General features: G+C 37.7%; 1 long non-coding RNA gene across 1 annotated transcript; it reads right to left on the bottom strand.

Moving 5' to 3' along the window:
* Positions 1-6,682: 6,682 nt before the first annotated feature.
* On the bottom strand, positions 6,683-8,664 carry LOC143527460 (uncharacterized). The gene is made up of 3 exons (XR_013134134.1): positions 8,380-8,664; positions 7,947-7,968; positions 6,683-7,357 (listed from the first exon to the last, which is right to left on the bottom strand). It is a non-coding gene; the product is annotated as an uncharacterized LOC143527460 (long non-coding RNA).
* Between the last annotated feature and the right edge of the window lie 7,623 nt (positions 8,665-16,287).

Here is a 16,287-nt window from a genome sequence, read left to right on the forward strand (position 1 = left end):
TTTGCATGGATTTGCTTCATTTTTTCTGTGTTGTTAGAAAAGACCCTAGCGAAACTTTTTGCAATTTCCAATAAGAGATTTGAATAACTATGTGAATATACATTCCAGTCATGTTCAAGTCAAAATTTTTGACATTCCTGGCATTTTAGCATTTGTAATAGAGGCTCTAAAATAAACCAAATTATGTGAATATGATATTGAAGTGAATCAGTATGTTCCCCCAACTGTCTACTTCAGTTTGAGCCATGAATGATAATTTTCCTATATGTACAACTACTACTAGTTGGTAGTACTAGTACCATTCGCTCAAAGATGGCTGCCAACCAGCGTCAAGCATCAAGGGCTAGTAAAACTGCAGCATAAGGTTAATGCCATATATGGACACTAAACAAAGGACAATTAAACATATGCTGACATCTACGTGACTACTGTCTCTGCTACGGGAATCCACTGGAATAGGGCATCTTGCTAGGAGGCTGCATTCTGTAACAAATAAATCGTAATATAACATGGAGAAACAAGTATGCAAAAACAGGCACGGTGTCAAAATCCCAGAAAAGCACACAGGAGAGCAGACAAAATACAAAGGGGCAAACTTGGAGGTGAAGGTACAATACTAGATAAGTTAACTGTAGACAAAAATTATAAATAGAACTGCTATTTCAAGAGAAAATCATGATTCACAAAATTAAGAGATTGGCAATGCATTGTAACAAACTGAGTCAGTAATCAGGTGATGTGGATCTCTGTCTTCAGGGCTGAGGTTGCTGGACAATGTTGTTCTGGAAATGGCTGTGTCACGTACTGATTTTCCTATCTTACAAAACACAATAAACAGGATTATGGTAGCTGTAGTATGTGTTGAGAATTCCTGCTGCAACACTAGTGTGAAGGTTAGAAATAAACACAGGGTCCAGAAGTGTAGTCTTCTCTGTTGTTGCACTGGTTATCAGCTGTGTGTATCCTTTTGACTGAAACAAATTAAAAATTGACTTATTTGCAAATGACAGCTGATCTTCATTAAAGTCGCCACACACCACAACAGGTCTATAGTCCATGATGTCTATTGAGGTCAAAAGAGCATCTAGATTTGGTAAGAACTCTGTCAACCTGTACTCTGGTGGTCTGTAAATAACTGCAATAAGAGCTTGTTTTGGTGCCTCTACTTTTAAAACCACAAACTCCAGATCAGTGACATTCTGTATATACTGAATAGAATGAGCTTTGATATTGTCTTTCACATACATGGCAACTCCACCACCACTCCTGTTGGACAGATGTGTGTAGTTGGTGTAGGCCACATGTCTGTTCCGCTTGTATATTTTGTAGCCATTCAACTGCAGAGAATCAGGAAAAACAGAACCAGTCATATGCATCTCAGTAAGACACAAAACATCAGAAAAGAGGAGCTCATGATGGCTTTTGATATCATCAATATGAGTTTGAAGGCCTTCTGTGTTATGATGTACAATTTTAAGACCAGAGTTCAAATGAGGTTCTTTTACTAAGTGCAAAAGTGGCTGAATAGCACTTAAATCAAGTTTGGGCATATTCTCCAATGAGGCACTGATTTCAGTGTCACAGTAAATCTTCCTTTCATCAAAGTCAGTGATGTGTAGTCCACTGAGTGATGTGGTTCTGCTGAGTGCAACATATGCCATACCTGGTTCGAAAATCTTCTTTAGTGATACAACAGCACACAGAGTTGTCATTCCTTGTACTTTATGAGTGGTGCATGCAAAGGCCAACTTTAAAGGAAATTGCCGTCGAACTGTTCCCTTTTTCTTTAGATTTTCCTCTACCCTCTCAATGTAAACTACGCTATCATCACCTCCAGGCACTTTGTTGCGGTGTTTCTGTCCTGCATCAACATTATCCAGCTTAAGACCAATCATATGCACAACTGGAACATCTTTACGAATGTGTGCAACTATTTTTACCACTTTGCCAAATGAGCCATTGACCAGTCCATCTTCCACATCAATATTTCTGGTAAGCATTACTCGGGCATCAGTTGCCAGCTGTAGTGTGTCAACAAGATCACCTTTTTCTCCTTTGAAAGGGACACATTGCTTCTGCATCTGGCCTGTTCATGGGTCTTTTTTATAATCTTCTGCATCTATATTTGTAATATTTTGAAAGCGTGATGATATGACAGCTGAATTATAATCATCAACCTCTTTATTAGTAGCAAATATGTGTAATGCATCAGAGGGGCAGTCTTCAGGGGATTTAATAACTTGTTCCAGCATAGATCGGTCAGCAGCGGACAGTGCGTCGTGTTTCCGTTTCACTCTGAGTCTGTTAAGAAGCTCAGCATATGCAAGGTCATCTTTCTGACGCATGATTTCTGTCAGTGTCACCATCTTAAAATGATCTCTCCAAAAGTCCAGCACATGGTCCTCATACACACACAGGGGCTTTGCCTTTCCAAGCGGTGGTAATTGCTGGAAGTCTCCAACAGCCATAATAGAAACGTTGCCAAAGGGTTTGTTGTTCCCTCTAATCTGCTGGAGTCTCCAGTTAATGTAAGCAAATAACGGCTTTGACACCATTGATATTTCGTCGATGATTATAATTTGCACATTTGAAAAGTTTGCCCTGATTTCATCCAGATTGTTCCCAAGTCCTTGATATGGAGGCTTCAAGCTTCGTGGGAGTTTAAAAAGTGAGTGGAGTGTTTTTCCATTAATGTTATGACTAGCACAACCAGTAAAAGCTGACAACAGCACTGTAGGTTTTGAAATGTCAGTTTCCTCACGTACACATGGAAGTTTGTGTAGTATTTTTGTAGCCTCTACATACACAGATTTAATAAGGTGGCTCTTTCCTGTTCCTGCTGTTCCTGCAATGTAATAAAGAAACTGCTCTGGGTTTTCATTAAGGACTTTTCTTTTGCACCAGTCACGCACAGTGTAGAACACAGCTGCTTGTGTCTCATTCAAGCTCTGGTACATTTTTTTAATCTCTGCATGGCTCAACTGTGGTCCTTCCATTACAGGCATTGCAGTGGTGTTCTCAGATCTAGATGCCACATAATCTGGAACGTCATCTTGTTCGTTTACATCATTGGGATTTACTGGCTCTTGCTCTAAAATGCATTCCAAACGAATCAGTTCATTTGCTGGAGCCAAAGTAGTCCAGGCATCTTCAATGGGACCGTTCTGTTCAAAGTCCTCGATTGCTTGTTCAATAGCTTCACTGTGCTTTTCATACTTTTCTTTGTTTTCATGTACAATGGTAAAAACACGTTGAAGGACATCTGTACCTGGCAGCTTTACAGAGGCATAGATGTAGAAGGACTCATAATTCTGGAACTGAGCAGACGTAAGCTGTGTGATTCTGCGGTGGGGCAGGTAGAGTTTCAGCAGCGTTCCACAGTATTTCTCAGGATCTTTTTGTGGTGAGAAACGAGCAAAGCGAATGACAGCAGGTTTTCCTCTGGTGCGCTTCTTTATGTGCCCCATGTTGTTTTGCAAAGGGAAGACATTTTTACCCTTTTTCTGTTCTGTATAAACAATTCGGTATTCACTTGCAAATTCTGCCATGCACATATTCTCAAACACTGGTGTTTTTGGCCTGGCCATGTACTTTTCTGGTAATCCTGTCATCCACACGTTCTCATCATCAGGATCTTTGTTCTCTAAGTACTTCATAGGTAGGCTCATGCGCACAGCATTGTCGTCTGTGGGTATGAAAACGACAGCACGGGATGATGATTTGAGTTTTAAACTGCAAGTGCGTGCGACTGCTTCCTGGGCTCTGACCTCTCTGTTTTTGGCATAGGCATGCATAATCTGTTTCATTGTTTCCCTTTCAGATGAGCTGTCACATGAATCTCTCATGACTCGCTTTAGATAATCGCTCATTTCATGTTCAGCTTTTGAAATGTATGACAGTATATACATTATACAGGTATATGGATTCAGAATGAATTGGATGTCCATGTTGGCGTTCCAGGCTCTTAACAACAGAGGATTGTAGCCATTTACCCAGCAGTCTTTTGGTGCTCGTTCCATTATGATCTGACTGGATGTAGAAAGAGACTCGACACTTCTCTTATATTCCTGGTAAGACATATTGACCTTTTCAAGCATTTCTGTGATGCTTTCAAATTGTTGATTTTTGTCATTCAGCAGATCCCACACAGTCTGTAGATTTACTTTAGCCTGTGCTTGTTCATTTATTTCTGTATTTTCCTCATCAGAGTCTGTGTCAAGGGGTGGTGGTCTGGGGCGTGTAATCATTGTTGTTGGCATAGGTGGTTTAGGAAATCCAAACCTGCAGTGCTTATTATTCTTTTTGCATGATTTAGAGTGGTTTCGGCTGTGTGTCTGTACTTCTGTTACTATTGTGTTCAGCTCTGGGTCTGTGTTTGGGTCTGGCAACTTGCATGATATGTATTTGTCAATGAAATCACATTCAACTTGATCTGGGTCATCTTCAAATTCTGGTGCATCTTTCACCCAAAACAGACAGTGAATGTGTGGAGAACCTCGCTGTTGAAATTCTACACCAGGCGTACTCAACTAAATTTGTCCGCGGTCCAATTTTGGCAGATACCTGTGACTTGAGGTCCGGTGGACGACGGTGCGCGAACGGTGGAGGCGTTTATACTTTCGCGAGCGTTTTGTCCGAAACGATAGGCGTTTTGTCCGAAACGATATGCGGTAGAAACACCCCTCAAAACAGGGGAATGAACATTTACCTGACCAATTTTAATGTTGCTATATGTTTCAGGTTTGAAAAGTGCTGGAATTTAGGTTAAAGTACTTTAAAATGCTTGAAATTGTAACTACTTGGTTTCACAACAAATATCTGTCTGACTGAATAGTTCTCTTGTATTAGGTTAACAAATACGAGCCTCTTGTAATTCCAGGACGAAACATGAGAGAACGTGAAGACGTGAAGATTGGGCGTTTTTTTTAACTTAATTATGTTTAACATGCTGGGAAATATTGAAATGGACCTTGAAAGTGGCGTACAAGTGCTTGAATTCCACCTTATAAAGGTGTATGAACCCTGAAAACGTGACTTTGTTCATTGCGCTGAAGCGCGGCGCGAAGTTACAAAATTCGAGAGGTGCACGACCTCGCGAACAGACAGCGCGCGAGGCACTCGCGCACACGCGGAGCCACAGCGATTACGTCATTTTCGCCGCGCGGACCCTCGCGCCGCTCGCGAAGCGTCAACCAGGCAGTGTTGTTGGTGGGGGGGGGGGGGGGGGTGGCGAACGTAAGTTGTTGAGCGGGGGTGGCAAACGTAACACTCGTGACGGAGTGTTTTTTCAATAGCCCTGATATAAATGCTACGGTTTTGTTTTGGTCCGTATCCAGTTAATCAGGAATGAGATTGGGTCCGGACAGGACTGCGTTCGGGTCCGGATCCGGACCGCGGTCCGCCAGTTGAGTACCCCTGTTCTACACGGTAAAAATAGTCAACCACCTCACCAATGGGCTATGAAGAAGACATAATCAGGTTCATGAGCCCTTCTACACGTTTCTCAAACATTCTCATGGCAGTAACTGGATTGCTACGTAGTATCTCACACTTCTGTGACCAATCCAAAGCTGAAAAGTCCACAGCTTCACCTTGTTGTGCTTTAATTGCTGTTATTACCTCTGGCCATCTCATCTCTGCTGCACTGAATGTACAGAAAAATGTGGGAGTTCCCAGTTGTCTGAGCATGGCAAACAGATCTCTGAGTGTTTTTTGCCAGTAAGCAGGTGTCCCTCTCAGTGGCTGCATGAATCTGGTGCCCTCGTTGTTTTTTATAAGTTTTGGACGTCAGAGAAACACTGATTATTGATATTTTTATGTAGACTATGTTGGTTTAAATAACGATTTAGTCTGTATTTTTTCTGTATATGCTGTGCACAACGTATCTTGTGTAGTGTCTTTAATTTGGACTCTCTGTTCACTGACTGAAGTAAGCACTGTTCTCAGTGATGGGACCTAAAAACTACATCAGTCTGATATCTATTAAATTTTTGTTTTCTAAGCTCATAAAACATAGAATCATTTCTGCACCTGTTTGTAAAATATTGTTTTCGCTTTTGCCTGAAAATCGGATCTTTTGAATGTTTATCAATTATGTGCTGTTTGTGCTTCTCTCTGTACACAGCGTCATGTTGGCATTTAGTGGTAATGTACCGTCTCTGTTTATCTTTGTAAGTAGTATTTAGCATATAATTAACCCTTAATGTTCGTTGCTTGGCAAGTCTGTAATTTGCATTTTTAAGTAGCTATTTCGACTGCGTTGTTTCATTTTCTCCTTGAACTGAGGATCACTTGCGTATTTTAGCTTCCAATTAACACGTTTCCTACATGTTTGCGAGGATGCGAGTTCTTGCATCTGTTGTTGAATTTTTTTTCTTCTACGTGTTTTGTTTAATTTAACGATGGGTTGTTTGTCATGCTGGCAGATGATGTACACGGCTCAATGGATCCAAGGAGTGCAGCGTTGAAACAAACCTGCGTGATCTGTTAACCAGAGGTCAGTCAACCTTTAAAGCCAAGCACCAGGGAGTGAAGACTTCTTCAGGATCGTAGAAAAAGTTATTGTGCACAATTCTAACCTACTCTGCTAGTGAATGTAATATGGAACAGTGCCAAAACAATATTATTCCAAAAGATTGTTTTTAAAACGTTTACTGTATTCAAAGTAATCAAATCCCAATAATACAATTTTTTAAAAGGTATTGTCAGCTGTCACCTTAGATAAATTAGAAAACAATTCTCAATAACAGTTATAACAGCCTAGACCTATGCAACGATATATGCACAAACATACAATTCAAAACTGTATATGTGTGAGTCTGCAGAAGGCAAAGATGGTCCTGCTGCTTACTGGTTGTCTGAAACAGATCAATTCAACACAAAGCAACAAGAAAATGGCAATGTATATAAAACACACAAAAAACTATATATGTACTAACATCAAACAGTTTGTGGTCTACTTCTTAAAAAAATGCACTTCTGTGATTTACAAAATGATTTAACTGTAGTGAGATATATAGTACTAGTCCTTTACTGAGATAACAGAATAATGATGTGTGTGATGAGTGTCTGATGAGTGTCTTCAACAGCAGTCAGCAATGATGGTCCACTCAGCCAAGAATCTGTTCTGAAACAAACATAGGTGTCTTCCGGCTCGTTTTGTTTGGGTATCGTTTTGGGTATCGTATTTGGGTATCTTTTTGAACGTTGTACTTGCAAGGGCAAGCGAAAAGACGCAGCAAGAAAAGATGTTAAAATTTTGGAACGGGGGACAAGAGAAGAGAAAATATTGGGACGGGGAGAAGAGATGGGTTTTAATAGAAAAAGAGACAGAGCAGAAAATTCTTCAGATCAGGACCTGTAAAGACAAAAAAAAGAATCAATCTTCATGCATGTAGAACTGTTCAGTGTTTTAACAATACATTATTATTGTAAATGTTCAATATTATTGTAACATCAAGGTGGAGAACTTAATCCTTATTGTGCCATTTCATACAAAATTAAATTTCTTGTGTGAAGCACTTTGAATTGCCAGTGTGTATGAAAGGTGCAATATAAACAAAGTTGCCTTGCCTAAATGCAGCAAATTGTGAATTCAATTACTTCACAATCCAACGCTTAGATTCACAGGATATATAGTATTGGGTGATTTCAGTCTGAACACAGGATGCTTGCTTGCTTTTCCTCTTCATGTGATGTATGATGTTATGGCTCTTACTGTTCATGTTGAACCTTTACAAACCCTTACTTTCACAAGCCAGAGGAACCTACTTTGTACAAACAATCTACATTCAGACTGGTCACATTTGGTCCATTAGCCAAACAATGAGTATTATGCCTTATGTACACATACATTAAGATGGTATAAAATAATGGCAGTTTTATGAAATGCATGTGTGTACTATTTAAGAGGAAACAAAGGCCTTATATTAAATTCTTTAACTTACTCTGAGGTGAGCTGAGCTGAACCTACAGAAACATACAAGTGCACATTAGTCAACAGTTTCACAATTTGGCAGGTGCTCTTCTCCAGAGAACCTTACAGAAGTGCTTTGTGGTATTTTTCTAATAGATAATGTTAATACATAGGTCTGAGTCCTGTCCAGAGTAGAACTTGGATATTGGCCAAAATGCCATAATTATGTTAATAAAATGTTCTTAGCTTACTGGCCCATTTTTTTTTTACTATAACAAGACAGCATCCACTGGTGTCTACCATAACAGATCATGCCCAACACAGCTATCACACTCCTATTTGTACACTCAAATTTTGAATGAAAAAAGCATTCAGAAAAATGTACATTGCTACAGAATGGACAATTTTTGTAACCTCTCAACCACACCATGTATGCAGAAATGTTTTAATAGCTTTCTACTCACTTCGAATAGCTTGATGTAGACATATGGATATGCAAATAGAGAAGAGAAACATTTAAATATGTGAAAAAGGTTTGCATCTTTCAAACAAACCTTTCAACTGTGACACTGTAAATATTTTGAGATTTAACACATGACTGATTTAATGAATTCTAAACAATTGTTCAAAAATCAAGTGAGCTGCCTAGTGCTTTCATTGACACCAATAATTAAATTCCTTATTACTGAACTTAGACTGCAATGAATGATGTGTGTAAAGAACCTGTAAGGAAGCACAAGAATAGAAACACATTTATTTTCATCACATCTTATTAAGGTTACTACATCATTAGGCCTACTTGTCAATTATATGTATGAGTTAGTATCAACATGTACTTACACAAACTGTCAGTATTTGTAGCTTTAAAACCTGCAAATTACAGTGCAACACAACAAGCAGGGTCAAATATTTTGCCAAATTTTAACAGGCTACAATATCATACAAGTTATATAGCTATAACATTTAGCTTCAGCTTACGTTATACGATGGTTTTCTGCCAACTTAGCTAGCTAGCTACCAAACCAGCTATCTTAGTGCTTTTGGTCCTTCATGTAATGACACAAATATCAGCCAGCTACTCAATATAGCGATACAAATACATAAGAATATATAATGGCCAAAAAAGTAGCTAGCTCCAGCATTTATTGGTTGTTCGCGAAAGGTTGTTCTTTACATCATTATAAAACACTTGGCCATAGCTAGCTAACTAGCAAAGCTGGCTATGTCTCGTTCGCTACGTATGTTAGCTAGCTAGATTAGCCAAGATGACATAGAATAAACGTCAGCTAGCAGGCCTTAAAAAACTTGGCTATAGCTAACTAGCAAAGCTGGCTATCTCTCGTGCACTAGTTTTGTGAGCTAGCTAGCTTGGCTAGGTTAGCCAAGATGGAATAGACTAAACGTCAGCTAGCAGGCCTTCCAGCGCAAGGAACATTTTATCATTTATATCTAAATTATTCATGTAAATTTCAAAGCCTGACGATGTACACGTACAATGGTATTTATGGATGTAGAGTAGCCAGGTTAGCTATGTGCTATCTGTGTTCATACGTGTTCGCTATGCTAGTAAACATACCTGGTATCTAGCGGTCCAAAACGTTAGCCAACGGCTAACTGGCTACCGCACACATTTAGCTATCGGCCTTGCCTTAGTTAAGCAAATAACTAACTAACAATTAACATTGTCTAACTACAGTAAGACAACGAATGTGTATTTTAAACATTTCGGTATGTCAAATTACAAGTTATCAATGTGTTTAACGTTTTTCTCTCCGGAGAAAAAATCGGATGACGGTCTCGCGCTTATGTCTCCGTCATGACCAGCGTTTGCGCGCGCGCTTATTTTTCCACCTTCGCCCGCTGGAGAGTAGCACATTACATTTACAATACATAAAATATTATATTATATTATATTATATTATATTATACAATTTATAGGGGTGGACATTCAGGTTCAGAAAGTAAAAGTCCTTACCAAGATTTTGCTGAGGCTTCCTGGATTGTGCAAGTGTTGATTCCACAAATTTTACCTGGCTTGCACTAATTAGAAAATCCATCAAGCTTGAGTAAAATCATGGGAAGGAGTTTTACTTTCTGAATCAGGAATGTCCACCTCAGACAATTTATATCTTATATATATTTTTTTGAGCAGTATATATATATCTGATATATATTTCTGATAGTTAAAGATTCTGTAGTATGTTATGGCATATCCCAAACGCAAGTCACACACACATACACAATATGTATACATATATGAATATATATATATATATATATATATATATATATATATATATATATATATATATATATATATATATATATATATATATATATATATGAATATATATATATATATATATATATATATATATATATATATATATATATATATATATATATATATATATATATATGAATTTGAATATATATGGTTAGGGTAATATAAAACATTAATTCACGATGAAAACCGGCTAACTTAGTTGTTTTACTGCTAGCAACGTGGGTTTATATTTTCTCATAACATGCTAGGCTATATGCTGTAATAACAACACAATAAAGTATGCACAATAAACAAAGGGAAAAATTATTCAAGCAAGAATTTAATTTTATTTAAAAACAATGAATAATCGGAACAGAGGACAATTACAAATAATAAAAGCAAGCATTCTTGTGTAGTTGGTTATAAAATCTATAAGGAACACCAAATCAAAAATTGAAAACAATGTAATAAAACAAAATACCGAGAAATAAAAATTAATAAAATAAATTATGTAAAAAAAATCTAAACAGAGGGAAAACAATGTAATAAAAGCAAGTATGAAATTTAAATATTCATAAAAACCTACACAATTCAAAAAAATACTCAAAACAATGAAAATAATGTAAACAAAATAGGCAATACAAGCAAGCATTCAGTTTTAACTGTTTTAATCAGTTCTTGGAATTATTCAAATGTTACATGTTGGGAAAAAACACTTTCAGCTTCATATCTGTTGAACCCCTCCAGCTTCCTCAGCAGAAGGATGGTGGTCTTAAAATGAGATGAATCACAGATCAGATTGGACAATGCAATGTTAAGAGCAAATCAAAAATAAATTTCAAATTACAATTGATCGAGTCATTACTTCCAAAACAAAGGATGTATTCCTCAAACTTGCTCTGTTGATTTTTAGGACAGCAAATGTCCTCTCTATGATGGCCTCAGTCTATGAGAAATAAAAAGCTAGTGTTAATTATACATTATTATGTGTTTGATTAAACAGATTAAGCTTGTGAAGTGATGACTGTGTTTGACTGTGTTTGACTGTGTTGCAATTTTGATGACATCTGTGAATTCGATATTCTGTGAAAAGAAAAAAAAAAGAAATAACATCTAATAATGTGTACTGCTAATAATAACAGCAGAATTGTACAATACCTTTAAACTGTATGGCATTTTTCCAGTGAATTTCAATGTGCTTCTTAACCCTCGCTAGGTTGGATGGCTTAAACAACTTCACAGGGCACAATGGGCAGTGAAACATTTTGCAGCATGTTGTGCATCTGTTTAAAGATGGAGCTGAACCATAAAGCCAGACTGAGGAGTGCATCTCTGTAAAAAGAATAAAAGCCCCCCATTAATAAATGCATTAATAATTGTTATGTAGATAATTATATTGATATGCATGTAGATACATTGATAAATAAACATACATATACACACAGACACACACGCATAAATAAAAAATATATATATATATATATATATATATATATATATATATATATATATATATATATATATATATATATATATATATACAGGGAGAGAGAGAAAGAGAGAGAGAGAGAGAACTTATGTTTGTACAGTACGCTGGATAGCTATGTCTTAAAACAGCTAACTTTAATGCTAAACTGGCAAAAGTATAATTTGCTGGAGTAAAAATATACTACTTACCCAAGCCATATCAAAGACAGCCAGCTGGTTACCTTATACTTTACCTTACGCCAGACCTATCCTAAAGTGTTTACTGTACAAATATAAATATGTTATAAAATATATAATAGCTCCCTAGCTGAAACTTGCTAAACAGCGTCTAGCGTCGTTGCTTTGGATTATACCTAAATTTGAATTTACCAAGATAACGTTAGCTGATAACGATTCGAATTTAAGTCTACAAATTTCGTACAGTTTGTAACGTACCGTCAATTAAAATGCAGCTCTGTTCGATGAGATGTTGATAGCTGGTTTAACACTAGAGCTCCTGAGAATTCAGGATTCTGAGGACATCACCCCTCCTTCTTCTCCTTCTTGCCAGCAATTAGCAAAGCCAAACATCACCCTTTATTATGTTAATTCACAAAGCAAGACTGAGGCAGCAGCCTCACCCAGAAAGTCTCTGATCACAGAGATCACAAATCACAAACAAGCAGAAACACAAATGCTTCTACCAAATGCTTCTAACACAAATATAGATAGATAGATAGATAGATAGATAGATAGATAGATAGATAGATAGATAGAGGTAGTATAAGAAATGTACAAAGAGCAAGATTCAAGCCTGCTGTTTAGATCACAAACAAGCAGAAACACAAATGCTTCTATCAAATGCTTCTAACACAAATATAGATAGATAGATAGATAGATAGATAGATAGATAGATAGATAGATAGATAGATAGATAGATAGAGAGCACATGAATTTGTTTTCCTGTCTTTTCCTCTCCTTTTCCAGCCTGCTGTTTAGATCACAACATTTATCAGTGATGCAGTGATGCAACACGACCATGCTAATTTTCGCTAGCAATGATATGGGATTTCCTATATAACATTAGCATCAAGCTAATTGCGCCATATAATTTCTTAGCTTTTCAAACGCGAATTCAAACGCGAAAACAGAAAGTTTTTGATTACAACAAATATTATATAGTATAGTATATGAAATATACAAAGAGCAAGATTCAAACATTTTTATTTATTTTTATTGTTTGACGGGACTCATTAGAGAAACTGTCGTCTCTACGTGCGATTGAATTGTAACTTTTGAAACACGAGTCTACAAATTTTCTGCCGTTTGTTGTAGTATCGGTAACATACAGTCTGCTTGTAACTTCAACTTTTTCGTGAAGTATCACGTTTGGTGTTTTGGTCATATGAGCTTGGGGGTGAGCCAGCTTGTGCTTTGGCAGGCGTATGAGCTGGGGGTGAGCCGCTTCCACCGCATTACCAAGACAATGGGCGTTAATCCCTTCACAGCAGGGGAGTGGGCTACATGGACCCTACCAAGCCCTGTGAAATTTTTCGCTTCTCTAGGAGCTCTAGTGTTAAAACAACAACAACACAAGCACCGGAATACTCGTGCATAAATAACACTGACTTTCAATCTCAATACCTCCCCACACCACTAGATGGCGATAATGGAAACAGTACCACCTCCTCTCTGGTGCCTTATGTAGGTACCACAGGAGAGGTAGGTCTCAGCAATGAGATCTGCGCACAGACCCTCCTCTTAATTTTGGGAGTTTTGCTCAGGATATTGGAAGAATTGAAGTAAATCAGAAGATGTTTTTTAATACCATTTTAGATGGTATATTTTTCTTTAATTTCCCAGGCCTCTGCCACAGGCAACTCTATAGTGCCTAGAAGTGGTCTTCTGCATGCTCAAAGCAAATGACTGGATCTTCATCATCTATAGATACTTCATCTATAATATGAGCTGTCACACCAAGATAATTCTTGTTGCTAACAGAGGTCCAGTGATCCCCAGTCAGAGCCACATTTGTGGCGCTCTTCACAATAACCTGTTTTACTTCCCTTTCCTCATCATACAGCTGCTGGATTTTCTTCGACATTGTCTTTCTGGACGGTAGTTCGTAACTTGCATCAGTTGACGCATGCAGCGCTTCTTGTAAGCCTTTATCTTAGACCACAGAGAGCGAACAACACAAATAATATGACGCGTCATGTATATACGCGTGCGGATATGGCCACTCGCGAAAGTTTAATCCAGTCTTAATGGTCCAATGAAGGTAATATAAAAACCAGGGTATTTCCTCACTTGAAAAAAAACCCGGGACGCCCTGGACAGGATGTGAAATACGGACATGTCCCAGGAAATACGGACGTTTGTTCACCCTATCATACTAGTAATACATTTATCAGCTAAGTTATCATTACTGACCTGCGCATTAGCCCCAACATGTTTTGCGTTGAGGTGGTAACGAAGGGTGGAAGTGCTCCTGTGATAAGCGAACTCCTTCATACATAAAGTGTAAATAACACTAATCGTGTTTGTACTTCCATCTGGAAGTTTCTTTAATATTTAAATTTCCCATCCACCAGCGTAGCCTCTTCAGTCATCTCCATCATGATCTTATTGTGCGTCCATATAATCTGTATGCCCGGAACTCGTGCACTGAGAAACATTCCACGGTGCAAAAGTGTCTCATGCGTTAAATGCGTTAATTTTTTTAGTGCGTTAATTTTCCTGTAATTAATTAATCGAAATTATTGCGTTAAAGTCCCACCACTAATATATATATATATATATATATATATATAAAGTTGTCAATATTAGAGAATTCTGGGATGTCTTCCTGATGGTAGGTTTACCTGATGGTCTGATGGTTTACCTGATGAGATTAGAAGTTGTGACATTTTGTGGTCACTGTGTTCATTAGAGGTGTGTTGTAGTGTTGAATCTTAACTTAACTTGTCTCGTCACTATATAGAGAGAGCTAAGATAGCCACCTGAACAAATTCTAACCAAAAAATAGCAGATATTTAAAGATATTTAAGCATATGTTCAACTGTTGAACACATGCCTAAATATCTTTAAATATCTGCTATTTTTTGGTTGGAATTTGCTCCAGTGGCTATCTGAGCTACCAAGCTAGTATATGTCTTATTTAATTGTAGTTTATTCTTCAAAGTGAACAATTTTAATGTCACATTTTCAAGAATATTCTCACCTTTTCTACTTCACAACTCACAAACATGAATTGGGCAGAATTCACTTTAATTATCAAATCAATTATCAAATCAAATATATTTGTATATAATTTTCAATTATCAGAGAAGAAGAAGAAAAAGAAGAAGAAGAACAACAACAACAACAAAATAATAATGATACTTTTAGGACTCTGAAAATAAAGGGCAGTCAATAGCAGAAATTAACCCCCCTTCGCTCTGTGCAATGATCATTTTGAATGGTAGCTGTACAATAAGTGAGTCAGTGTCCACTCCAGACACTTGGAGGAATTATTAGTTCCTCCATGCTTTCCGTGAGGATCTTCACTCCAGTAGGAGAGGGGCAGATCCCCACGACTTCTATCTCTGCAGTCACAGTCGTCTCAGATTTCTGTGAATACCATGGCATATGATATATTGGGATATTACATTATGACATGTGGTCATAGAGGAATTCTGAAGCATTAGAAGAGGGCTAACATATGGTGACAGATGGGGTGTTTCCAAAGACCTTTCGATTTACCTTCACAGTTGTGAATGTTGTCGAGTTGAATGACAAATCTTGGTTCGTTCTTTTAAGCCGGAGGTGGCTTATTGTCACGTTTGTTGAGAGGTCGATTTTCTTCAGTGCAACCTCTCTCGCACCGAGACGCACCGTGTACTCGGCCCTCCCCGAAGTCAGCTGCAGATGTTGTACAGGGACATCCCGTCCTTGGTTGTTTGAAGTTTTGTAGTTGTCAACTAAAATGAAACAGAAACAAAACAGAAAATATGTTTTATAAGTAAAATAAAAGGCATGACTGGTTAAGATTAAGATTCAATGTATCACTGAGGGTCATAGCATAGATTTAACCAGAACAAAATTTAAATAATTAATACTCACACTGGCCACTCTGCCTGATATTGTGCAATATTCTGCACTGATTCCTTCTTCGTAGACTGGGGAGGGAGGGCACATGGCGTGGTGGCATTGTTCTTGTAATTCTGGTGATACTATGATGTCAGTTGTATTGAACACCACAGTGGAGGGCGTGAAAAACATTTTTCGTTTTCCATATCGATCAGAAAGATTATAGCCCTTTATGTAATACGACTGATTTTCATTGATTCTTTGACAGTCGTCGTTTTTCAAGTGTGCCAGGAAAAATGTCTTGCCATCGGCAAGGGCACACGTTGCCACTGTCTTTGCAGACTTTATTTTGACCACGCCGTCCACCATTTCATATTGCTCGGCCCTCTCGGAGGTATGTTTCGCGAGACACTTCACTTTTAACGGTGCAGATCTGTTATAGGGGGTTGCCTTGGAGAATATGCTAAAAGAACAAGAAAAAGAAAACAAATTGAGCCTGAAGAAACGGATCACTGTACCACAAACCAGAAGAAACTGCATTACTGTAATCACAATATTAAACAAGATA

This window comes from Brachyhypopomus gauderio, chromosome 1 (assembly GCF_052324685.1).
Source record: "Brachyhypopomus gauderio isolate BG-103 chromosome 1, BGAUD_0.2, whole genome shotgun sequence".
NCBI lineage: Eukaryota > Metazoa > Chordata > Actinopteri > Gymnotiformes > Hypopomidae > Brachyhypopomus > Brachyhypopomus gauderio.